The sequence below is a fragment of the Rhinatrema bivittatum genome, chromosome 19 (genome assembly GCF_901001135.1).
Source record: "Rhinatrema bivittatum chromosome 19, aRhiBiv1.1, whole genome shotgun sequence".
Taxonomy (NCBI): domain Eukaryota; kingdom Metazoa; phylum Chordata; class Amphibia; order Gymnophiona; family Rhinatrematidae; genus Rhinatrema; species Rhinatrema bivittatum.
The window spans coordinates 33,934,290-33,959,227 of NC_042633.1; the positions used below are offsets into that span (position 1 = coordinate 33,934,290).

The 24,938-nt window shown below is 44.4% G+C and overlaps 1 protein-coding gene across 7 annotated transcripts in view; it reads left to right on the plus strand.

Annotated features, from left to right (window-relative positions):
* Nucleotides 1-24,938, plus strand: part of BRD4 (bromodomain containing 4) — a 167,288-nt gene that overhangs the window by 14,699 nt on the left and 127,651 nt on the right. The window lies entirely within an intron of this gene.

Here is a 24,938-nt window from a genome sequence, read left to right on the forward strand (position 1 = left end):
TGCCAGCCAAAAATCCATAGCAACTGGAGACTCTTTAAAAAAAAAAAAAACAAACTAAAAAAAACCCCACGGTTTTCTTCTTTTGGTTTTTTTTTTTTTTGTTTTTTATAATTTTTTTTTTTTTGTGCTCATCTTATGGTCCATCAAACCCAGTAACCTGTTACCAACAGTGGCCAATCCAAGTCACAAGTACCCAGACATTGAATAGATCCCAAGCTACTAATGCCTGTAATAGCAGTGGCTATTCCCTATTGGTTAATAGCAGTTTATGGACACCTCCTCCAGGAACCTATGCAAACCTTTTTTTTTAAACCCAATTACAGTAACTGCCTTAACCGCATCCTCTGGCAGTGAATTCCTTCCTGAGCTTAATTTTTTTACTTTTTTTTTCACTTTTCAATTTCTTTTCCTTCATTTTTACTTTTTGCTTTCCTTTACTCTCCAGAAATTCTTCCTCTTTCCCCTCAGTCCACCAAATGCGTGCTTGGCCATGCTTGGCAGCAGCTGCTTATAGAACTGACTAGCATCCTCTCCATTGGCTGCCAAAGCCCGAGTTTTAGGTGCCAGGAAATCTTTAGATAAAAAGAGCTCTGATTGTGTTTCTATATGGTGGCGAATTAGTGTTAAACGTATTATTTTTTTCTCTGATTGGGTGTGTCAGGCTTTGTTCTTTCAAAATTTGTATCGTTTATTTGATGTTAAAAGCTTACAAATAGAAAATGGAAAAAAAAAATAAGTGCCTGGTGTCTGGGTTCATGCAGTGTGCGATGTAATTTGTGACACGCGAGCCCAGGGTAAACCAGTTGGATCCAGCATGTGGTGATTAGTTAACGATAGACTGGATTGGTCTGACCAGAGCATGAAGTTTCAGGTTAAGCTGCGGTAACCAGAAGTTTTTCGCACAGTCTGAACGTATTGGCAAGGGTTTGGCCGGGTGAGGGGGGCGGGAATTTTGATCAATGTTTTCCAATTTCTGTGAAAATGCTGGAAATAACCATGTTAGGTACTAGTCAGCTTTTTTTGAAGGTGGATACTGGCCAACAATGACGAGTGGCTTTTTCTTTCATTCCGTTTCGTACTGTATTGGCGGCATCTACCTCGTGGGGAAACTCCTGAGTGAGGGCCTGCCGGCAGAGTCCGAGCTAGGGAGGGGGGGGGGGGGGGGGAGGTCCATGCTGCTGTGACCTGTGCTTATAGGGAACGGGTGTGGGTTTGGAGGGAGGAGGAACCGGGGGGGGGGGGGGGGGGTGTGCAAGAAACCAGAGGGAGAAAAAGGAAGGAAGAGTCTGGTTGATAGCAGGTGGAGAAAAGGGTTGGGGGTAGGAGTTGGTGTCAACTGGAGGTCATAACATTTCTGGTTACAAGTAGGGAGCTGGTGACCAGGAATTTCCCTCTAGGCCTGGTGGCCTTGGTAAGCCACTTTCTGTGTTTCTGTGCCTGCTTCCAGAAGAGTGGGAGGGATTGTAAAGAGAAGCTTAAAATGGCGGTCTTCAGAGAATAAAAGAATTCTTGCTGTGCAGCTGGATCTGATCAGTAAGCATCCAGGGGTAAAAGCCAAGGGCTCCGCGTCTGTGGCTAAGAACCACATGAGGCCTGTAAGGCAGAGGTGTGCATGGGTCAGGCTGTGACACACATTAAAAAAGCAGGATTTCAGCTAATTTAAGAGATCCTGTGTAACATGTACAGATTTCAGAAGAGATGGAGCTAGGCTCACCAACATGCAGTTGTCTTTAAATAAATCTTAGTTTTTGTTCTTTATTTGTGAATTTAGCTCCTGCTTTTGCATTGGTAGCTCAAGGCTAATTATGTGCAGGCTGTTAAGGTATTTCCCTGTCCCGGACGGCTTGCAATCTAAGGTTGTTCCTGAGGCAGTGGAAAGTGAAGTAAACTTGACCATGGTCGCAAGGAGCAGGGGTTCTCAGTCTGCTGCTCTAACCACTCCACTTATGGCAGTATTGCCTGGACAGCCATTGGAGGGAAAGGAGATTTTTTTGTAATCTGTTTCTTTAATGTAGGACACCAGTAGACCCACCAACCTCATGGCTCTCATCTTACGACCTTATGATCCTGAGTGCATTGCTTTGGTTTGGAGTGTAGAACCTTAACACGGACATCACTTAGTATTTGTTGATCTTTTATTTCTGTGCATCATTTAGTACAGTGATTCCTGAATTTGGTTCTCAATCTTTGACACTTGTTTTCTGGATAGGTATCAAAAGTACACATTACAATGCATTCAAATGTATATGTGAAAAAACAGATTTTTTTGTGTGTTCTCAAGAATCACCTGGGAATCACTGGTTTAGAGCAGTGGTTCTTAACCTAGTCCTCATCTGGTCAATTGTTTTTTTTAACATATCTATCCACAATGAATGTGTGTGAGTTTTACAGTTTGCATGGTTGACCCTAGGTGGGGTGTGGGTCAGATGAATCGGCCTGTGAGGAAACACCCCCCCCCCCCCCTCTCTCATTGTGCCTCACAACATAATCCTCTCTCCTCCTTCCAATCCTCGCACCTGGCATGATTTTCTCTTTCCCCTCCACCACCCTCCAGGATGATCTCCCCCCCCCCTTCCAGTTCATCCAACTGGAAAGCTCAGAATTGGCGCTGTAAGGCCAGTGAGTATTTGCTGCCATGTCCTACTCACAGAGAGCATTCTTTGTACCAGCCTCTGCCACCTCCTCTACTGTCTTTGCTGTGAAGTTTGAACTGCATGGGGTCAGCTGGTCCTATGATACTGTTGACTGAGCATGGTTCAGGCTTTATTTAAACATAGTTCTTGAGTGCCCTAAGAGGTGTATATGACTGAACCAGTAACATAATAAAAGCATAGGGTCAACTGATGGAAGCCATCTGAGGTTCTTGCTCAACTCATGAAACCTTTCAAACCTCTTTAGTTGGTGGACTTGGGTTTCTTACCTGGAAAGTGTTTTTCTCATGACTGTCACTTTGACATGAGAAGTAGGTGAACTACAGGCTCTGGTTCATATTTACCATACCCGAAGCTTTTTCACGCTATGGTGGTTCTATGTATCCTCCCCCAGTTCCTTTTAAAAGCGGTGTCTGCATTCCATATTAAGCTATGGTGCTTCCTTCATTCTTTCCAAGACCTTATGCGCACAGAGGAGAGAGGGCTTGTCACTCTTTGAACTGAAAGCCAGCCCTGCTACATGACCTAGAAAGGACTCGCCCTTACTGACAAGTTTCTCAACTGCTTGTCTCCTTTGATCCCAATAGATTGGGATCATTTGGCTAGCGCACTGTTATATCCTAACTGGCTTGCAGATTAGACTGTCATGGTGTCAGAAAATGTTAGAAAAGTGTTTCTTTTCAGCCGTGCATGTACAGTGTAGTCAGTCATATTAAGTTTATACTGAAGCATACGAAATCCATTTTACACTTTTACTTAAATGAGGGCCTCTTCTGGGCTGCCTTCCAGACACCTGTGTCTTAGGAAGGGGGGCAAAAAAGTTAATTTTCCTCAAGTGGGATGCCTTCCAACTTTTTTATCTTTGTCCTTGGGGGCCTTCAAAATCTGAGCCCCCACCGACCGGGCTATTCTGTCTATTTAAACCCCTGTTAAGAACAGTACAGGGAGCGGACCGAGAAAAACCTTGACTGATCACCAGAGAGACTTTAAAGGGCCAAACGCTTCACGACATTTGGTAAGCTTTTAATTATTTCTGCTTAAGAGAACCCGAGCTAGTATCATTAAGCCCTAGCTAGTATTAGCTAATCATGTACTAGAAAGAATTTATTTAACAGGAAAAATGTCTTTAGTAGATATTTATCTAATTGCCATAGTTGCAGTAACTATTCTTATCACACTTACAGCTCTGTACTGTTTGATTAAGATAAGATTAGAGATGTATAATGCTTCATAAATTAATTATTTACTTATTTATTTAGCACTTTTATATACCGATTTTCCAGTAACAGAATTACTAATCAAGTTGGTTTACATTCTAAACAATAACCATGACAAGAGGATGTCTTACAATAAACAGGTAAATTGAACTTGGATAACAATAAAAGGGGTTAACAACATAAAGTAACAGATATGGGGCCTAATGTAGGCTGGAGTTACGAACGGGTGTTGGGCATAAGGCTGGGTTTTTTAATATTGCTCTCTGGGGGTTACCTATGAAAGGGATCATAGGTTGGAATAAACATAAATGCTGAAGTTAGGAGAATGCTTGGTTGAATAACCAGGTCTTGAGTCTTTTCTTAAATACAATAGGGCATTGCACTAGTCTGAGGTCTGATGGGAGAGAGTTCCAAAGTTTGGGACCGGCAGTGGAGAAATTAAATCACATGCTTTAAAAGATAACTTTTATCTGAATAAAGAGATTATTTTCATACATCCAGTCTGGTTCATTTCTCTAAATAACTCTATTGGGGAACTCTCATCTCTAAATAATAAACTCCTTCCCTAAGGGGCTTGAGGGTCTTATGAAAAGTTAGGATAGGAACAGAGCATATCCTGACTTTCACTGACAATGAAACATAGAAAAGACGGCAGAAGAAGACCAAATGGCCCATCCAGTCTGCCCAGCAAGCTTTCGCACTTTTTTTTTTTCTCTCTCATACTTATTTGTTACTCTTGGCTCTTAGTAACCTTTTTTATTCTATTTCCCTTCCACCCCCGCCATTAATGTAGAGAGCAGTGTTGGAACTGCATCTAAGTGAAATAGCTTAATTAGTTAGGGATATTAACCACCACAATAAGCAAGCTACACCCATGCTTATCTGTTTATCCAGACTATGTAATTCAGTCCTTGTTGGTTGTTGCCTGAATATAGATCCACATTTCTTCACTCCTCCCTGCCGTTGAAGTAGAGAGCTATGCTGGATATGCATTGAAAGTTCAGTGTCAGGCTTATTTGGTTTGGGATAGTAACCGCCGTAACAAGCAAGCTACTCCCCATTTTTTTTGTGAATGCAAATCCTTTTTTCCACATTTCCTCATTGCTGCTGAAGCTTAGAGCAATGTTGGAGTTACATTAACCGTGTGTATGTTTATTGAATAAGGGTATTATCACCAGGTAGTCGCCGTCGTTCCCGTGAGCCACCCTCTCTTCATTCACATCCTCTAGACTTTATGGATCCAAAGTGTTTATCCCATGCCCCTTTGAAGTCCTTTACAGTTTTGGTCTTCACCACTTCCTCCGGAAGGTCATTCCAGGCATCCACCACCCTCTCCGTGAAGAAATACTTCCTGACATTGGTTCTGAGTCTTCCTCCTTGGAGTTTTAAATCGAGACCCCTGGTTCTGCTGATTTTTTTCCAACTGAAAAGGTTTGTCGTTATCTTTGAATCATTAAAACCTTTCAAGTATCTGAAAGTCTGTATCATATCACCTCTGCTCCTCCTTTCCTCCAGGGTGTACATATTTAGATTCTTCAATCTCTCCTCATAAGTCATTCGATGAAGACCATCCACCTTTTTGGTCGCCCTTCTCTGGACCGCCTCCATCCTGTCTCTCTCTTCGGAGATACAGTCTCCAGAACTGAGCGCAGTACTCCAGGTGAAGCCCTAACCAAGGGGATCATCACTTCCCTTTTCTTACTCGATATTCCTCTCTCTATGCAGCCCAGCATTCTTCTGGCTTTAGCTATCACCTTGTCACATTATTTCGCTGACTTCAGATTGTTACACTATCACCCCAAGGTCTCTCTCCTGCTCTGTGCACATCAGCCCTTCACCCCCCCCCCATTGAATACAGTTCTTCAGGATTTCCACACCCCATATGCATGACTCTGCACTTCTTGGCATTGAATCTCAGCTGCCATATTTTCAACCACTCTTCCAGCTTCTTTAAATCCCGTCTCATTCTCTCCTCTCCTTCCAGCGTGTCCACTCTGTTGCAGATCTTTCCGCAAACAGACAAAACCTTACCTTCTATCCCGTCCGCTATGTCACTCACATAGATATTTAATAGGACCGGTCTCTACGCCGATCCTTGCGGCACTCTGCTTAACACCGCTCTCTCTTCAGAGTAAGTTCCATTTATCATCACACATTGTCTTCTGTCCGTCAACCAGTTTGCAATCCAGGCCACCACCTCGGCACTCCTAAGCTTCTCATTTTATTCATCAGCCTCCTATGCGGGACCGTATCAAAAGCCTTGCTGAAATCCCAAGTAGATGACGTCGAGCGCTCTTCTTTGATCCAACTCCCTAGTCACCCAGTCGAAAAAGTCAATCAGATTTGTCAGACAGGATCTTCCCCTGGTGAATCCATGCTGCCTCTGGTTCAGCAGTTCTCCCGACTGTAGATAGTTCACTATTCTCTCTTTCAGCAGCGTCTCCATCACTTTTCCCACCACCGAGGTGAGGCTAACTGGCCTATAGTTACCAGCCTCCTCTCTGCTCCCACTCTTGTGAAGCGGGACCACCACCGCTCTTCTCCAATCACTTGGCACAACTCCTGTTTCTAGGGATCTATTGAACAGGTCACTCAGTGGTTCCGCCAGCACATCTCTGAGCTCCCTCAGTATCCTGGGATGAACCTCATCAGGCCCCATGGCTTTGTCCACTTTGTTTCCCCAGCTCTTCCCACACATTCTCCACTGTAAACGGAGTTATATCTACTCCAATCCCCTCCAGTTTTTTGCTAACTAGCGACGGTCCTTTTTCTGGGACCTCTTTAGTGAACATCGAACTGAAGTATTTGTTTAATATTTCTGCCATTTCTTCGTCTCTCTACACGTTGATCCTTTTCACCTTTCAATTTCACTATAGCACTTTGAACTTTTCTCCTTTCTCTGATGTATCTGAAAAATGTTTTGTCACCTCTCTATCTCTTTGGCAATCCTTTCTTCCACTTGACTTTTTGCTGTCTTGATTACTTTCTTCGTCTCTCTCAGTTGTACCATATATTCTTCTTTGTGCTCCTCCCTTTGGGATCCTTTATATTTCTTGAATGCTTTTATTTTGTCAGCCACCTCCTTTGAGAACCAGATAGATTTCATTTTCCTTTTGTTTTCTTTACTTTTCTGACATATAGATTAGTTGCCTTGATGATTGCTCCTTTTAGATTGGTCCACTGTTGATCCACATCTTTCTCGTTCTCCCTGCCTTTTAGTTCTTCCTCCAGGTACTTCCCCATTTCATTAAAGTCCGTGTTTTTGAACTGCAAACGTCAGGTCTTCGTGCTTCTTCTACGTATCCTGTGTGTGATATGAAACCATACCGTTTGATCACTGGTGCTGAGGTGGGCGCCCACCTGGACATCAGAGACAATATCTCCATTTGTGAGCACTAAATCGAGTATAGCTCCCTCCCTCGTGGGTTCCATTACCATTTGTTTGAACAAAGCCCCTTGCTCATCAGGTGAGTGCCACGGTGACTTCAGTGGCTCATCTCAGGTCCACTTCTATAGATGTATGCGCACCTTCACGTCCCACTACTGTAGGGGACAGCATGTCGTGAGGAGATGGTAACTTTGTACAAGCAGTTCAGTGCAGTCGTTTAACCCAGTCTACTCTACCTTTTGGAGCCGGGTTGTCTCTTAAGTAAGTGCTTCTGCAGTGCAACATGCAGCTTGCCACCCCCCACACCCAACGGCTAATTCCTGTCTACTTGTCAGCGGAGAAAGCAGGGTTGCTTACCTGTAAACTGGGTGCTGCTTAAATAGTGGGATGAATTAGTCGTTCTTAATACTTACCTGCCTCCCTGGAGAGTTGAATACCTCACGAAAGCTTAACTCTGGAAGAGACTGAAGAGCTCATGAGAGAGATCACGTGTATGGGAACCCCTGCACATACACAGGAAGGTGTTTTATTGAGCTGTGAGGATGATGTCACCCGCATGTAATAGCGAATTCATCTTGTGTCTAGGGAGAAATCTGTTTACAGGTAAAGAAACCTGATCGCATCCTTTTCCAGATCATTTATAAATGTTGAAGAGCACTAATCCCTAAGGCACTCCCCTGTTTACATTTCTCCATTGGGAAAACGGACCATTTAGTCTTCCTGTTTCCTGTCTTGTAACCAGTTATCAATGCATTTAAAAGGATTTCTAAACCTCCTCCCTGTTCCAAATTGGAGCATCCGAAGCAGAGTGCAACAGAAATTCAATCACATTGATCAGTAGAATCACTAAAGTAAAATATTTGATTTATGGATTGATGAAATTCATATTACACTATAATTTAAATCCAGAAATCAATACTAAAACAGCAAATAAAAAAAAATAAAATGCACTATATGGCATCACCTACCCCATGACTTTTTAAAATTTTTTGGAGTCTGTCATGAGGGAGTTTGTCGAATGCCTTCTGGAAATCCAAGTGCACTATATCAGGGGTGTCCAATTGCAGTCCATGAGATCCACAAGTGGATTTGGTTTTCAGGATAACCATAATGAATATGCATGAGGGAGATTTGTATACACTGCCTCATTTTTTTTTGTCCCTAGAAGCTGCAGTTAAAGGAACAGGGATCTTTGAGAGAGGCCAGGGAAGAGGGAGCCAGGGCCAAACACTTGATGTGAGATATTTGGACAGTAAGCAACCTTTTCACATAAACTCCTACATAACCTGGGGCAGATCCTAAGCTGGTATACTTGGCTAGGAACTGGTTTAGTACTAGAGAACAGAGCATTGTGTAAACAGAGCTCACACCAAGGAAGAACGACGTGTCTCAGGGATCCAGTACAGGGACCGGTTCCGTTTAATGTTTTTGTAAGCGATGTATTTCAGAGGGGTTTGTAAGATTTCTTTTAGGGATGTGCATGCGTTTTGAAAGTGTTTTTCAGAATGAAAAATATTTTTGATCCGTTCCAAATGGGATGAGCCAAACCAATGTCTCCAAAAAGAGCACGTTTTCATTTGCTTTGCAAAGTTTGTGAGCACAGACGTGTGCACACTTCAGACCTATGTGCAGAAACTTCCAATCACTAAATAAATGCAACAATATAAATCTCTACCAAAATGCATAGGTTTGGCACCCAGTGTGGCAGGGCCAGAGGCATGCTAGGGTGCATAGAGAGTAGGAAAAAGGAGGTGGCGATGCAAACCGGAAAAATATTTAGGAAACTTATGCACTAGCCAAAAACCTTTTAGGAACCGGGGAAGGTTTAAAAAAAATGTACAAATCAAACTGTTCCCCTGGCGCCTATCACTTTTAGGCTAGCATCCAAGTTTTTCAAATATTTATCGACCCCTGCGTTGAACACCCTTCCAGGGAGAGATGATGGAGACCAAAACAGGAACCAAATTTGAGTTGGGCACAGAGGGTAAGAATGTGAAGCCCGAGATTCTCTGCTGTGTTGCTGCAGGAGTGCGCAGACTTAGCTGAGCCTTTGCAGTCCTTATCTGCTGCGGGTTTCTGTCTTTCTCTGAATTTAGGAGGTCTGCAGGAGCTGATCTCCAGTGTAACTGGAGCTGTGGGCTGAGTGTGCGCGCGCCTCAGACGTTTTCACGGACTAATTGTAGAAACCTTTGTAATGGCAGGAATGAGTCCAGGGCCCTCTACTTTCAGCCGATGGCAGGCTCTCTCTTTGTAAATGTGCTGGCACGGATTCCCTTCCCTGCTCCAGGGCACGTTAACTAGGAAGCCCCAGTTGAAACTTGAGCTAGCTTTCATCTCTCACTTTTGCTGCTGCAGCCAAGGAATGGCCTGTGACACTTCAGACGTTCACTCGTGTGCTAGTTGTTTGTGTTTGGATTCAGCCAAGAAAAGCTAGGGTGTAAGAGAGCGAGAGGCGGGAGTGAATGGAGTGTTTTTTCCTGAAAGGAGAATTGGAGGGCGCTCTTTCCAGTTTGACCGCGTGATATTCATCTTTCAAAGGTCTGTGGTTACAGTGCTGCTTCACTCAGCCCCTCTAAGTGAGTCTTATGGTCTGCTCGTAGTTAACTTTGTCTGTCTGAGAACACCACAGTACTCTCTTCTGCCAGATAGAAGAATAATGTTTGGGGCTTTTTTTTTTAATGAAACATTCCTATAGAATTGAATGTGGGAATTTTTTTTAAAATGTCCACCCTTCCCGTGACGTGCAGTGTTGGTGGGATGGACGTATATGTAGTATCAAATGGTTTACGTGCTATTTCAGAAGCAGGTGCAATGATTACTTACAATGCAACTGTCTTCTGTGCTGGACCAATCTTCCCGACTTTATGTTGACCTTGATACGTTTGACCTTTCCTTCCTGGGATCTGTAGTAGACTCATATAATCCTGTGTCTGTTTTGGCCGTTTTGAATTCTTGATTGATGCTGATTGCTTGTATGGTACTGTCTGGCTGTTACTTTTTATATTTTTGTGTTGGTTTTCTATGGGGATGCCAAGATTATCCAAACGGGATCATTTTATTGTACACAGTATTCAAGGTGTGGTCTCACCATGGAGCGATACAGAGTCATTATGACATTTTCCGTTTTATTCACCATTCCCTTCCTAATAATTCCCAACATTGTTTGCTTTTTTGACTGCCGCAGCACACTGAGCCGAGGATTTCAATGTGTTATCCACTATGACACCTAGATCTCTTTCTTGGGTTGTAGCACCTAATATGGAACCTATCATTGTGTAACTATAGCATGGGTTATTTTTCTCTATATGCATCACCTTGCACTTATCCACATTAAATTTCATCTGCCATTTGGATGCCCAATCTTCCAGTCTCACAAGGTCTTCCTGCAATTTATCACAATCTGCTTGTGATTTCACTACTCTGAACAATTTTGTATCATCTGCAAATTTGATTATCTCACTCGTCGTATTTCTTTCCAGATCATTTAAGTTTGCTTACCGTAAACGGTGTTTCCGTAGATAGGATGAATTAGCCATGCGTCCCCACCCTCCTCCCTGGTAGTCGACTTTATATTCTATATTTCAAGCTTAATTACAGACTGAGGAGAATCTGTTACTTTCCGGCACGGGAACACAGCGCAGCCGCAGAGACTAAAAGTTTGATTCTCTGCTTGTTAAAGCTCCGCCCCCCCGGGCCCTGATTGGCAGTTCCCATGACAGCATGGCTAATTCATCCTGCTATCTGTGGAAACACCGTTTACGGTAAGCAAACTTGCTGTTTTCACCAAAACAAGAAAACCTAAGCAGGCTTACCATCACTTCTTACAAATCGCAACTTAAGAACGTGCCATACTGGGTCAGACCAAGGGTCCATCAAGGCCAGCATCCTGTTTCCAACAGTGGCCAAGCTACAAGTTCCTGGCAAGTACCCAAACACTGAGTAGATTCCATTTTACTGAGGCCAGTAATAGCAGTGGCTAGTCTCTAAATCAACTTAACTTAGCAGTTAAGAGACCCCCTCCTCCAAGAGCTTATCCAAACCGTTTCTATCTATTTATTTATTTAAGTGTTTTTATATACCGCGGCACATTTGGAACATCACCTCGGTTTACAAGAAACATAATGCAGCAACGGGCTTTACAAGAAACACGTAAGAGATATAAAATAGCAACAGGCTTTACAAAGCAAATTCATAAGTTAACAGGAACTGAATAACAACGGAAATATGTACAGAACGCTATGGTGATAATAGAATTGCTTTACCAGATGGGGGTTACAATAAGAACTATCAGGGTTGAGTAGTACCAGAGAATTAACAAAGTGAGAGAGTTTTTTAAACCCAGTTACTCTAACTGCACTAACCACATCCTCTGGCAACAAATTCCAGAGCTTAATTGTGCATTGAGTGAAAGGAATTTTCTCAGATTAGTTTTAAATGTGCTACATGCTAACTTCATGGCATACCCCCTAGTCCTTCCATTATCCAAAATAGTAAATAGCCTATTCACATTTACCTGTTCTGTCTCTTCTCCTCTTCAGCCTTTCCTCATAGGGGAGCTGTTCCATCCTCTTTATCATTTTGGTTGCCCTTCTCTACCTTCTCCATTGCAACTCTATCCTGTTTGAGATGCAGCCACCAAAATTGTACTCGGTACTCTAGGTGCGGTCTCGCCATGGAGCGACAGAGGCACATACAGGGGTTATGTGGTTGAGAAATGATAGCAGGAATTGACACAGCTGATTATTTGGAGGAGGATGTGTATTGTGGTTGCCTTTCAACTGGAATTAACAGCAAATCGATGCAGCTTTGGGATCCATTATTGACCAGGAAGGAGGGCCCATGGCCCTTGCCCTTACGGAAGTGGCAGTCTGATTGGGAAATCTGATGCCTGCTATTGAGTTAATTTCAAGATAGCTTCCTTTCTTTCCCAGCTAATTATCACTAAGCTTTTTACCCTCCCGTGGGGAGGAGCAATGTCTGGCAGCAGGAGAGAATCTTTCCTTGGGCCTGCTCTGATTTCTGCAGTCCTTTTTAGGATTAATCAAGCTAAAGTGCTGGGTATCCCAGGATATGAAAGATGGAAAACCAGCTGCCAGCAACGGTAAACCAAACAAAATGAAATTCTTTGCAGTTTTCCTTTACTCTTTCTGACTTGTAGCACGAGGTGAAAAAGCGCACTAAAAAGTGTCTCCTACAATATCAACTACGTGGCTGTAAGTGCACCCCAAAGGTTTAAAGCGTGAGGTTGACCTCTGCTTTCTGAAGGGCCTTGTTAGGGGTTAAACACTCCTCAGACCTGCTGAGAGGGTGCTTAGGGTGAGAAGACATGCAGCAGTCCTTGTGACATTAGCTTCCAGGCACTCAGTTTGTGTTTCCTCCCATGTAAAGTGTGAAATGAAGGATAAGATTTGTTTTAGTTGCGTTCAGCAGGAGACACTGGGCCTCTTCCAGAACTCCCACTCTGATCTTGGTTTTACTTTAGCAGGCTTATTTAGTGGATAATTTCCTGTTTAAAGTAGAAAAAACCACATTTCATTGAGCTGGGAACCCCTTTGTGCAGTTTCTCGACATCAACTGACACCTGAGGCTTGGTCTTTTCTGTTAAACAACCTCCCCCCCCCCCCCCCCCCCCCCCCCCCCCGTCCCGATTTTTGGTTGATCAGGTTGCATTTCAGAGCCATAATCAACATTGTTTAAAAATGCCAAAAATTTGCTTGGGATTGAAGTCAACGCTATAAAATTGTCTGTGCATAGTTTGCAGATCTCATTTGTGTTCATTTGACCTCAATAAAAACTGAAGTTTTAAAGAGGAAATACGAATAAAGTCAGGGAGCACAGTTTACATTATTTTTATTTGGGAACATGCTGTGCAGAAAAAAAGCTCGAAAAATCTTATAAAATCCTTGGTTGCCAGCAGGTAGTTCTTAGGAGCCAGTCAGGGCTGATAAACCTTGGACCTTGAGAGCTTTCAGGATAAGCAAATAAACCTTGATCATGAATCAGATATGTGCAAATAGTTCTCAGATATTCACGGTGGAAATCCTGAAAGCCACCCCTTCACGTAGAATGTGAGGTCCAGAATTCACCGAGCCAGGGACTCACCAATTGGCACCACCAGCACACCTTTGTCTTCCCAGATTTCCTGTCTCCTTTCCATTCCCTCCTTGATACTTACTCATTTCCATAGCGTATCCTCCCTCAGAACTCATGACAACAGAAAAAGACCAGATTGGGCCCGTCTAGTCTGCCCAATTGAGATCCTTGTACTCTAGGTTAGATGAGCGTTGCAGCACTACCACCAGTTCCCCCAGCTCTGTCTCTCTTACCTGAACTTTCAACCCTTTTCCTATCCCTGCCTTCCAGATCAGTCTCAAGCAGGCCGAAAATGTATTACACCTCTACCCCCTTCGCTGGTAGGCCATTTCGGGCATTTACCTTTCTTACCAGCACAACACTTAATGCAACATCCTGATCCCTCTCCATATGGCAGTACCGGGTGTCCTAACAATCCACATCCCCACCAGACCCAGAAAAGGCCTCGCTGTTCATGGTCATTCTCACAATGCACCTAAGTAACTTGATGCATTCTTGCTATTGCTCTAAGGGTTGTAACTGCTGCTTGGTAGCCTGGAGCCCATTGCTTTTTTCCATTATTGCAATGTTAGGGATTTCATTCTCCCCCCGCCCCCCCACAGGGGCTGAAACACCTTTGCAAAATTGTCAGCTCTTGGCAGACAGGAAGAGCAGAAACCGGACTGGGAGTCATAGCTATTGCACCAGCCGGTTTTCTTTCTATTTTGAATTTGAGTGGTTTTCTTCTCTTTGGTCCTGCTAAGTTTTGGGATGCTTCTCGATCTCTTCCTGCTCCTTGCAGTTACTTTGAACACCACAGCTAAAATAAACCTCATCCCTGCTGCTCAGCCAAATCCTGTAGGGCAGTGACAGATTGGGAGGAATGGGAAAAGGGAGTATGATAGAAACATTAACCTTTCAAAAACAGATTTTCTTGCATTACTAGTCTGTGTTTAAAGGATTGTTAAACTTTTTTTTTGAACAGTAGGAATAAGAAATAGTAGTTCGGTTTACAGAATGTCTGGATAATACACACTGCAACATTTTTATTTGTATTTGTGATAATTACACAAAAATTACCTGGCTCAGCTCACTAAATCTACTGCTAAAATATCCCAACATAAATGTTTTGATTTTGAAAGTTTGGATTACAGTCCCAGTATGTTAATTTTGTGTTTTATGATGGCGGTTGCCAGTGTTGCGAGCGCAGCCTCCAGAGGCCGATGGAGCGGGCTTGGCGCGTGTCACTTAGCTCATAGGAGAGTGGAGCCCTTGGGCCATAGGACGGCTCAGGTAGAGACATGCGTCGTACCCATGGTGAGGTGTGTGTGCAGGACGGGCGGCACAGGAGCAGAGCTGGACGGAGCTTGGAACACAGGACTACAACGTAGGTCTCTGGCTAGGACTAGGAACTTGGAACATAGGAAAGTTCAAAGAAAGCTTAGAGCACAAAGTCAGAGAAGAAGAGTACGACGTGGAGCTTGGGACTCTCGAGGAGTCTGGAGACGATAATTTGGAACGTAGACTTGGGCAAGGAAGGCGAGTCCCTCAGGCACCCTACACAGCACATGAGGCTGGTCGCGGACCATACTGAAGACTCAGGTGAAGAACATGGAAACAAGAGGACTAGGATGTAGACTTGGGAGACGAAGACTAGGACAAGGAAGGTGAGTCCCTCAGGCGCCCTACATAGCACATGAGGCTGGTCGCGGACCATACTGAAGACTCAGGCGAAGAACATGGAAACAAGAGGACTAGGATGTAGACTTGGGAGACGAAGACTAGGACAAGGAAGGTGAGTCCCTCAGGCGCCCTACACAGCACATGAGGCTGGTCGCGGACCATACTGAAGACTCAGGCGAAGAACATGGAAACAAGAGGACTAGGATGTAGACTTGGGAGACATAGACTAGGACAAGGAAGGTGAGTCCCTCAGGCGCCCTACACAGCACGTAGAGCTGTTCCCGGACCACACTGTCCCCTTGGCGCCCTACACAGCCAGAGGTTGGTCGCAGACCACGAGGGGAGCGGGGAGAGCTCAGGAAGTCTCACAGCGAAGGTTAGTGGAAACCCCTCGGATCCTCCGGAGTCGGAACTTGGGAACAGATAAAACCTTGGAGCTAGGAAACTCAGAGTAAAAGCAGGGAATCTCCGGAGGCACGGGTCCTACCGGACCTGGAGCATTAGGACCAGGATAACAGAAGGGGAAGAAGGAACATCACACGACGAGACACTCACAGACATCTTGGAACTAGGAACATCTTGGGACATCTTGAAGCAGACTGCAGGACTTTGAGCATAGAACATCTTGGAACAGACATCCGGATCTAGACTCACGGATATCTGGATGTGGAACGGACACTGGGATCCGGACTCATGGACATCCGGATGAAGAGATGTCTTCAGGAGCATCTGGATAGATGTGAAGACAAAGGTGGAATGAAGCAAGACCCTCTTATAGGGCTGAGGACACAACTCCCTGGGAGGAGCTGCCTGGAGGACCACACCTCTCTGTCCTTTTAAGAAGGGAAGAGAGCTGTGGGCCTACCCCCTAGGAGGACAGGAAGTCCAGAACCCTGGACAGCGGCGTCCCTGCAGCTGTGCAGGGAGGAGACAGAGCGCAGGAAGCTGGGCCTCCGGGCAGGACTCGATGACGTTGACTGCGTCCTGCCGCATCGGGGAGGAGAAGGCTGGGCCACAGGCAGGTCCCATTGAAGGAGGCGGCTTCCAGGCAAGGTGAAGATCCGGCACGGCTCCTGCTGTGCCGGCAAGATGGCGGCCGCAGGAGCACCCGGCATCGGCCGTCTCAGGTGAGGCCCTGGCTTCAGCTGCGGCCTCCGGGCCGCGAAGAGCAGCGTTTGCGACAGCACAAGGCCATGGAGGTAAGGCCCTGCCCGCGTGAAGCGCGCGCAGGGGCGCGCAACAGCCAGGTTTGGAAAAGTGGACTATAACAATTACATAAGTAAAAATATAGTGTAAGCCTCAGTTATTGCTACACTTTTCTGCAAAATTCCAACAGCACCTAAAAATTGTGAACTTTTTTTTTTTTTTTCTAATTGACAAGGTGTTGGTGCGCTTAGGGACCTTTTGGGGGGAGTCACTGCTATCATTAGATGAGTATCGGGGCACCGTTGGGCTGGTCCTTGTCAGAGCTCTGTGCAAACATCAGGATTCAGGGATGCCGAAGAGCAGATGTTCCTCAGAGCCCCGCGGCGGGGGGGGGGGGGGGGGGGGGGGTGTCACACTGACACGCAGAGCGTGAATTCAGCATGGACCGCTAATACATCCGTTTGGCCGGGCTTGGGGAGAACTGATCTTTAAAAAGGAGGTGGTGTGTTTGCAATTAAAGGGGAACGCTTTGTTCCGTCAAAGAACTAGGCACATGTTAGAAGGAAAAATGAGCGTAAAAAGATAATGTGATGCAGGTAAACCAACCCTTTGGGTCCCCCAAAGGCTTACGTTGCCTTAGCTGTCAGGGATGTGTTTGTCTATGCTTGTGTGTGGTTTTTGACGTTTTCCTCTGACACCGGCTGTAGATAGCACTCCTTTCTCATAGTGAACAGGAACCAATCGACCAAGAGCCACTGAGCAGCTCTACACACCAGCTTTCCTTACAATTATGACAGCTGCCTGGTCAGCTAAAAAATTGGCAGCAATTATTACTGCCACAAGTGCCAGGAGCTCAGAAAAATAAATAAACGGGGGGAAACCAAGGTTAAATCCTGCTGATGCCCCTTATGACTTTGGGCAAATCACTTCACCTTCCATTGCCTCAGGTACAAACTTGGGATTTATGTCCTTTGGGGCAGAGGAGAGATACCTGTTGTACCTGTATATAACTTGCCTTGAGCTACCAATGAAAAGACCTGAGCTAAATGATTTCAAATTGATATGGATAATGTGTAAGGGAATGTATTGCTATGTATCTGTATATAGTCTGTCCCACTGTCGTATCTGTCTGTGGCACGCTGAACAGTGGAAGGTGCTCTGCTTGCAGAGCCCCCTCTCTCGAGCGCACGCTCACAGAGGCTCTTCTCTTAACGCATTGAAAGAATATTTATTTTTTCCACTTTTGGCTTTGAAAATGTGCATGGATTGTAAACCAGATAGCCAAACACCCAAGCAAAGGCAGATGTGCTCAGGCTCCCCCCACGTGGGGCGTTGTCTTCACCCGCCTTGGGATGGGATCCGTGGTGGCCGACCTGAAGGCCTGGGGTCACGGGTCCACTAGTGGCTGTACCACTGTTGTGGGTTGTGGACTGGTTAAAAGAGTAAGACTAACTGATCAGTTCTCGCCATGAAAAGTGGTAAATAGTGCAGTGCTCCAGGGATCTGCACAGGAACCAGTGCTTTCTACTCTTCTGTGACTATCGTCATTTAGCACGCTCTAGAGTTGGGCAACCAGACAGTGTCGTTTATGACCAGGCTCCCTAAGTTTCTGTATGCTTGCTGTTAAATTACTAAACAAAATAAAACAATATCCTTTTCACTTTTGTTTTATTTTAAAATTTATAGCTATTATGGACCAGACAAACCTGAGCAATGCTGGGCTAGTGCGTGTGATTTGTGTGACAACAGATTTCTTTTATGTGTATATAATCATATAAAACTATGTACAAACATTCAAATGGACTTACCCCAGTCACGCTTCCTCTGCTAGTCAGACGTTGCTATTTAAACTGTTTTCACATAGATGGTGGTTTTGAAAACATTAGCCAAGGAAAAATCATCATGTTTTCTTTTTGTTTATCTATTTGGTTTTGTGCGTTTTGTTTGTTTTTTTTTTTTTTGTTTGTTTTTTTGTTCCCTCCTGCTTCACTCCCCTCTCTCCTAATTTGCTGATAGATCCTGAATGAGTTTCTCTCTCATGATCTAGGTGCTGGTTTAGACATACCCTCTACCGTTCCTCTGGTGCTTTTGGATGACCCTCGTGACACACAGCAGGCTGGGTGGCTTGCTCAGTGTGACTAGGGAGCTGAATTCAGTACTAGAAAGGAAGAAAGGGGTACATGGCAGGCAAGCTGTATTGTGAGAGAGGTTCGTAGTCCACAGCCTCCACTTTTGGGCTGGTACAGTGTAACCTTATTACTCGGTGCACACGGTGCTGATGGCTAAAGTTTGTAAATGCTATAAAGCTAGCCACACAGATTGTGACAGCATCTGAGTGCGCGAGGGATGCAGGGAAACCTCTTCTCTGGATGGGTCCCACCTCTGTTAGACTTGCTTCATGAATTGGCGCAGTGCTTCTCTCGCTGGGAGTCGGGCTCTTATAATGGAGATTGGAAATGTCTGGGCAGATTCTTTCTCTTTGACCTCCCCGGCAGATGGTAGCATCAGATGCTTTGCTGCTTGGAAGATTTATCTGCCGCCTCCTGGAAAACGTGCACGTGTGAGACGCTGACTGTGAGTGGCAGCCATTGTTGTGAGCCTTGTCACAACATTTTATTCCCTCTGCTGAAGCAGGTCCCCCAGTACTGAAAAGGAACATTTTCCCTACAGCTTGACATGCTTAGCTCAGTACATAACCCCTGTGAGCCGACTTCCTTCTGCTAATGAAAAGAAAGGGAAAACACTAGTATTAGCTTCAGTAATATCAGACTGGGGTTGGGGGTTTTCTTTTTTTTGGGATTCCCTCTCTTTTGGGTTGCTGTGTGTTTCTAGGTTTCTCTCATGTGGCCAATATATATTTTATTCTTAAGGTTATACGTATCCTTTGTAATCAGAAAAATAGTGGCCTCATCCCTTTCTGACTCCTCCTTTCTCATCATCTGTGCTAAATTTCAACATACAGGGTCAGATGTCTATGGGGGGAAAAAAGGCTTAGTACATCTGGCCCACAGTTAAATGTTTGGTCCTTGGCAGAAGATTGTTTTCTGTTAGAAAATGTATTTAGGACCAGCAGCCTTTTCCTGTTCTATTGAATATTTTGCTCTGAGAATGTAATACATTTTATATTTAGATACCTATATACTGTATGTATATATATATATATATATATCTGTAATAGCATCCAGCAGAAGGCCCATCTGGTGCAGGCACCCCCCACCCCCCCACTCTGTTGTGCCATTTTGTGTTTTTTCTACAAAAATGAGCCCGAGAGAGAGAGAGAAAAAGTTCTCTCCGTTTCAGGCGAGGTGATTGGAGGTCGTAATGTAAGGGTGTTGAGCATTCCTGGAAAGCCCCCTCCCTAGTGGTATTTGTTTTCTGTTGAACCACATCATGGAAATGCATTAATCACAGCAGATGAGGACTGTAAGGCCCATCTAAACTGCCCATTTTCCTTTCCTGCTGCAGTGCCACAGACCCCCTCGTTGGTGTATGGCTTTTTCCCTCGCTTTGCCAGCTGGGGGTTGTGCGCGCTTATCCCAACATATGATACCACGCTGTAATGGGCAGCCCAAATGGTGTTTCATGGTCTGCCTCAATGTAATCCCAGGTTTCATGTCTTCTAGAGAATGTCCACTTTTAATGCCAACTTGGATATGGAGGTGATTTAAGGCCTTCCTGGGGGGTCTCTTCCTCCTCTGCTCCTGCAAGAAACCGCTCCGTCACTCTGATACCCGTAGCGTGATAAGGGTGGTGTTTACTTCGTCATGAGGAAGTCCCTGCACGACCTGAGATTTTATTTATTTAGGTTGGTTAGGTTTTGGGTGGAATGTTTATGGGGTGGGCCCAGTGAAAAGGTGGTTTGTGGAAGACTGAATCTTGTGCCTCTCTAAAACGTGGCCCTTTTTTAGGAGTATTTGAATCTATGACATAGCACCAGCTTGTTAATGGGTGTTGCTTAACCATACTCTGCCATGAAAGTGGCTCTGCTCTAATCCGCACTGCATAGGTATGTGAAACAAATGAGTGATTTCTTTGCTCCAGCTGAGCTGTTAAAAGTTAACTTCCGAATATAAGCAGGTTTTGTTACTTCTGCAGTAACGTCTTGTGATGCCCATGCGTGCCAAGTTAGAGATCAGAAGTGGAGGTTAGAATCAGCTCGTTGCTGGAAAGTTCTGGCTTGCAGGAGAATAAAAGAAATGCCTACTGTTGATTTTTATTTGTATCCAGCTCCTCCGCCTGGGTCCCGAACTACTGCTGACTCGCCCAGCCTGAGCAGTTTCAGGTCACTTTGGTCTGAGCAAAGCTTCCCAGTACACGTCATCGGAAGAAATGTTTTCTCATCCCACAGTGCTGCAGGACCGAAGTTTGCTCTGGCAGCTGCTCAGTAACCATCGGGCGTGAGAGCAGAGCTGCTTGTGGGGAAGAGATGCCATGGCATTGGCACACCAGCTTTTCCTGGAGGAGAAAGCTGAGAGCAGTGCGGCAGGCGTGGAGGAAGCGAAGAGGAAATCCTGGCCGGCTGAAGTGTTTGCAGACAAAAACATGCAGTTTTGGAACTCTGAGCAGGGCCAAAAAATACAATTAGTTAAAAGCAATAGATGCTGCCAACATGCAGCTGTTCTTTGGTGGGCCACGGAATAGCCGCGACCCAGATAGTCCCAGCAATTTATTTTAACCGGTGCAGGTTTCACAGATCTCTTGTAACGTTGAGCCAGAAGTAAGCAGTTCCCCATCAGTTTCTGTGACTCTCGAGTCCTGTTTCTGAAGGACTCTTTGACTTGGAAGGAGCATGATTGAAACTTCATGACAATCTTTCGCAGAGAGATGCTGACCTGGGGGTGAACCTATTCAGCCAGGCATCCCAGTTTACATTTAGACGCACATTCAGCTGTCAGATATGTCCTTCAGTATTGCATACAAGGAGGGACGCTGGGTTTATCTGAAGTGGAGGGGGGATTATCGCAGTCTAACCTAGTCCGATCTCTGCAGTATAAAGCCTGGCCTTGGGATTCTCTCCATTACCCTAGAGGCAATGCTCATTCCTTTTCATTGATTTTTCTTTTTAAAGAAAGCTGCCATCTGTGTACGGAGCAGCAATTATTCATTTAAAATAGTGTTGCTGGTCAGTGCGTTTCAGTTTGACTTGTAAAAGTACTTGCCATCCGGATCAGATTTGGGAAGAAAGCCGAGCATGGGCCCAGAGCGTACCCTACTGAAAATCTGTCTGGTAAGATTGGGTCATTTTCTGTAGGGTGCCGTTTAAAAGCACTGGACAGTTCATGCATGGGCCCAGAACGTACCCTACTGAAAATCTGTCTGGTAAGATTGGGTCATTTTCTGTAGGGTGCCATTTAAAAGCACTGGACAGTTCATGCATGGGCCCAGAACGTACCCTACTGAAAATCTGTCTGGTAAGATTGGGTCATTTTCTGTAGGGTGCCATTTAAAAGCACTGGACAGTTCATGCATGGGCCCAGAACGTACCCTACTGAAAATCTGTCTGGTAAGGTTGGGTCATTTTCTGTAGGGTGCATGGGCCTGGTTTCCTAAACAAGCAAAGGCGTTACAATTTCTTTAAGCTGCCCCTTAAGCGGGTGCAGCCAGTTAAGGAGAGCTCCGACTGATATCACACATGGTGGTGTCCAAATGGTTGCAACATTCTCCAAGGACAAACAGAAAGGCAGCCCTCGCACAGGGGTGACATCAGATGGTGCCAAGCATGAGAATTGGATTTCAAAGTTCCTAGCAACTTTGAGCATGCGCAGCATCCACACGGGGGCGGGGACCCCTTCAGTCTCCTCTTTATTGTGGAGTCCACTGATTTATTTCTCTCTCTTCTGCTGCTAGGGAAAATGTAGTTCCCAGGAACACAAGAAGAGTGACTTTCGGGGCATCACAGTAATCTCTCATCCCTTTAATTAGCTTTAGGTTCTTGAGCCCTTTTCAGATTTTCTTATTTTTTGGTTGGTCGCATACTATACCAGATTTGGTGCATCAAAGAAGCAACTGGGTTTTTGGCCTCATTGGGTCATTTGATTTTTGCTGCATTTCTTGTTCATCTGATGTCCCAGAAGGAAAAGAAAGCCAGTGGCTTTGACAAGTGCCCTCTGTGTGTGAGGTTCATATCTATCACAGATTCCCATGATGGATGTGTTCTTTGCCTGGGGATCAAGCACTTTGTTCAGTTGAGGTGTCCATGCTGCATGACTATGACCCCCAAGAGAGCATCATTCCAGGCTTGAGCTCATAGAGAAACACTTGGGGATCTGTAAGTCCAGCCCATGAAGGGACCCCCAGGGGCTGTATCGATCGCTGGCACGGCATTGACTCTTAGAGGGCATAGATTCCTGTCCCTTGTTGGATTCCCCCCTTTATTGCAGTTGTTGTGGTGCTTTTACCGTTGGCTGTGATATTTGTGCCTTATTTTTCTTCCTTGCCTAGTTTAAGATGATCTTGATTGTTACCTAGGAATGTGGTATTCATTTTCTTAAATGTTTCTGATGGGTGGTGGGGGTTGGTCGTTGAGTACTTTGCTTCCATGATCTGTTTGTGTATATGCATTTGATTATCTTTTGCCTCTTATTTGTTCTTTTCTCTTTATCTAAATTATAAAGGTACTGGGATTAAGAAGCACTTTCAAAATGTTTTTGTTACCATTGCTATTGTCTTTTTTCACTTTGTTTATAACTTGTGGGGGCTTGGGGGATGGAAGTTTGGAGATGATTTTTCTTCTCCAGTTATTTTCTCTTTCTTGCTTATTGATTCTTTGTCTCCTTTTTCTTCTCTCACCCCTTTAAAGTTTGTTGTTGCTTAGACGTTTACCTTTGAGAGTATGGGTCGATGGAATTGCTTGGCTGGTTCAGCACATTAGTCTTGTTTCTCTGGGTATTCGGATGTGGTGGGTGGTATTTTGTGGGGGGTTTTTGTGTTTGTTTTTCTTTTGGTCTACTTTTTTGTTTTTTTAATGCTGCCTAACCTTTTTCAGCTCACTATTGAGCCCATTACTACCGTAAAAAGAAAGTTTGTATTTTCTCCATATCGAATTGTTTTGTGTTCTTGTTGCTCTTTGAATGTGAAGGATTTTGTGTAGCAGGATAAAAAACCTGGAGTTGTCTTTCATATTTTGTTTGGGAAGCATTGCATTCCCTGATTTGAAGGTTTGTTATTGAATTGTTACTTTCTGGATGAATGCCTTTCCAGATAAACACTGGATTCTGACGGAATGGACCTCTCGTACACGGGGAGATCACCCTTTTTGTTTCTTTGGTTCTGGACGTTTGGTACTCTGCTTTGGTACTACTAGTAAGCTCTCCTCTCTTTCTACATTCTGGAATAACCTGGATTTCCCTTCTCATTCCTCTAAGCTGGATTTTCCTTTGGGGTCCTCGAGCGATATTGTAGAATGGGTCAACGTTTTGGTGATAATTCATTCTTGCAGGAGAGATCTTTACCTACTGTCCTGGTGTTCCAGTATTTGCAGCTCAATGGGTGGGCCCCCTGTAAAAAGTGTGGTAGAGGGCTAACTACCTTAGAGAAATTGGGCTGCAGTTTCCCAAAACTAAAGATTTAATTTCTGTCATCTACAAATTATTAATGGCAGCTGGTTCCAAGGCCGTTGCTACTCTTAAGGTGGTATTGGAAAAGGATTTGGGATGTACATGGTTGGCTGAAGTTTGAGAGGATGGGTATAAAATTCTTTTACCGATGGTACTTTACCTCTGTGAAGCTGCATAAAATGAGGTTGAAAAGGGATCCTTTCTGTTGAGGGGGCGCAGGGGGTCTCTTCCTTTCGTGTCTGGTGGAATTTCCTGTCATAATATTTTGACAAACAGATGAAGAGGTCACTTAGAAATATTAAAGGACCGGCCTACCATTACCGATCTTATAGGCCTTCATTGCTTAATATGTAATCATCGGTCTCAAAGTTCAAACCGTAATATTTCGATGATTTTTTTTTTTTGCAAATAAAATGAGCAACCGACAGGTGCCGTGTTTTGAGTTACAGCTCTGCCTCAGGGGATGCTTGCATGGTGTCAGATACTGAAATAAATACATAAGCAAAGAAACTTAACGCATAGCTCAACAAGTAAAAAGGCGTATTACACCACCCTTATATAACCTTCATAATTCCGCGGGTTCTAACCCAACCCTGGAAGCAAGTTATCATTTTATTGACATCTAATTTGTTTAGGGAATTTTCTATTGCTCGTAAGAAAGCGACATGATTTATTTATTATTTATTTAAGAGCTTTTATATACCGATGTTCATGTACTGGTACATATCACGTCAGTTTACATAGAACCAAAGTTGGAAATTACATCGAATATTCTATCGAACAAGAGGGTACAAATAACAGGTCTAACATCGTGAGAACTTATTGATAACGCTGAGAACTTATAGATAGAGCTGAGGACGACTTAGAATTTAAAATTTAAAATTATAAAATTATTACAAATAAATAAATAATCAACAAAGTCGGAATTACAACCGACTTAATAAGCATGGGTGCAGATTGAAGTAAAGTAGAGCTAAACAGGAGAATTAAGGGCTACGGCGACAGACTTCTAACGTGATGGGGTATGAAAATGAGTGAATCAAACCCTAGGAAGAGACCTTTAAGTGAAGGCTTTTGTAAAAAGCCAAGTTTTTAGCTTCTTTCTGAACGTTCGACTACAGGTTTCTAGACGAAGGTCTGTGGGGAGGGCATTCCAGAGAGCCGGGCTGGCAGTGGAGAAAGCTCGTTTCTTAAGTAGTGACTTGGCTGGAGGTGCATATAAAGT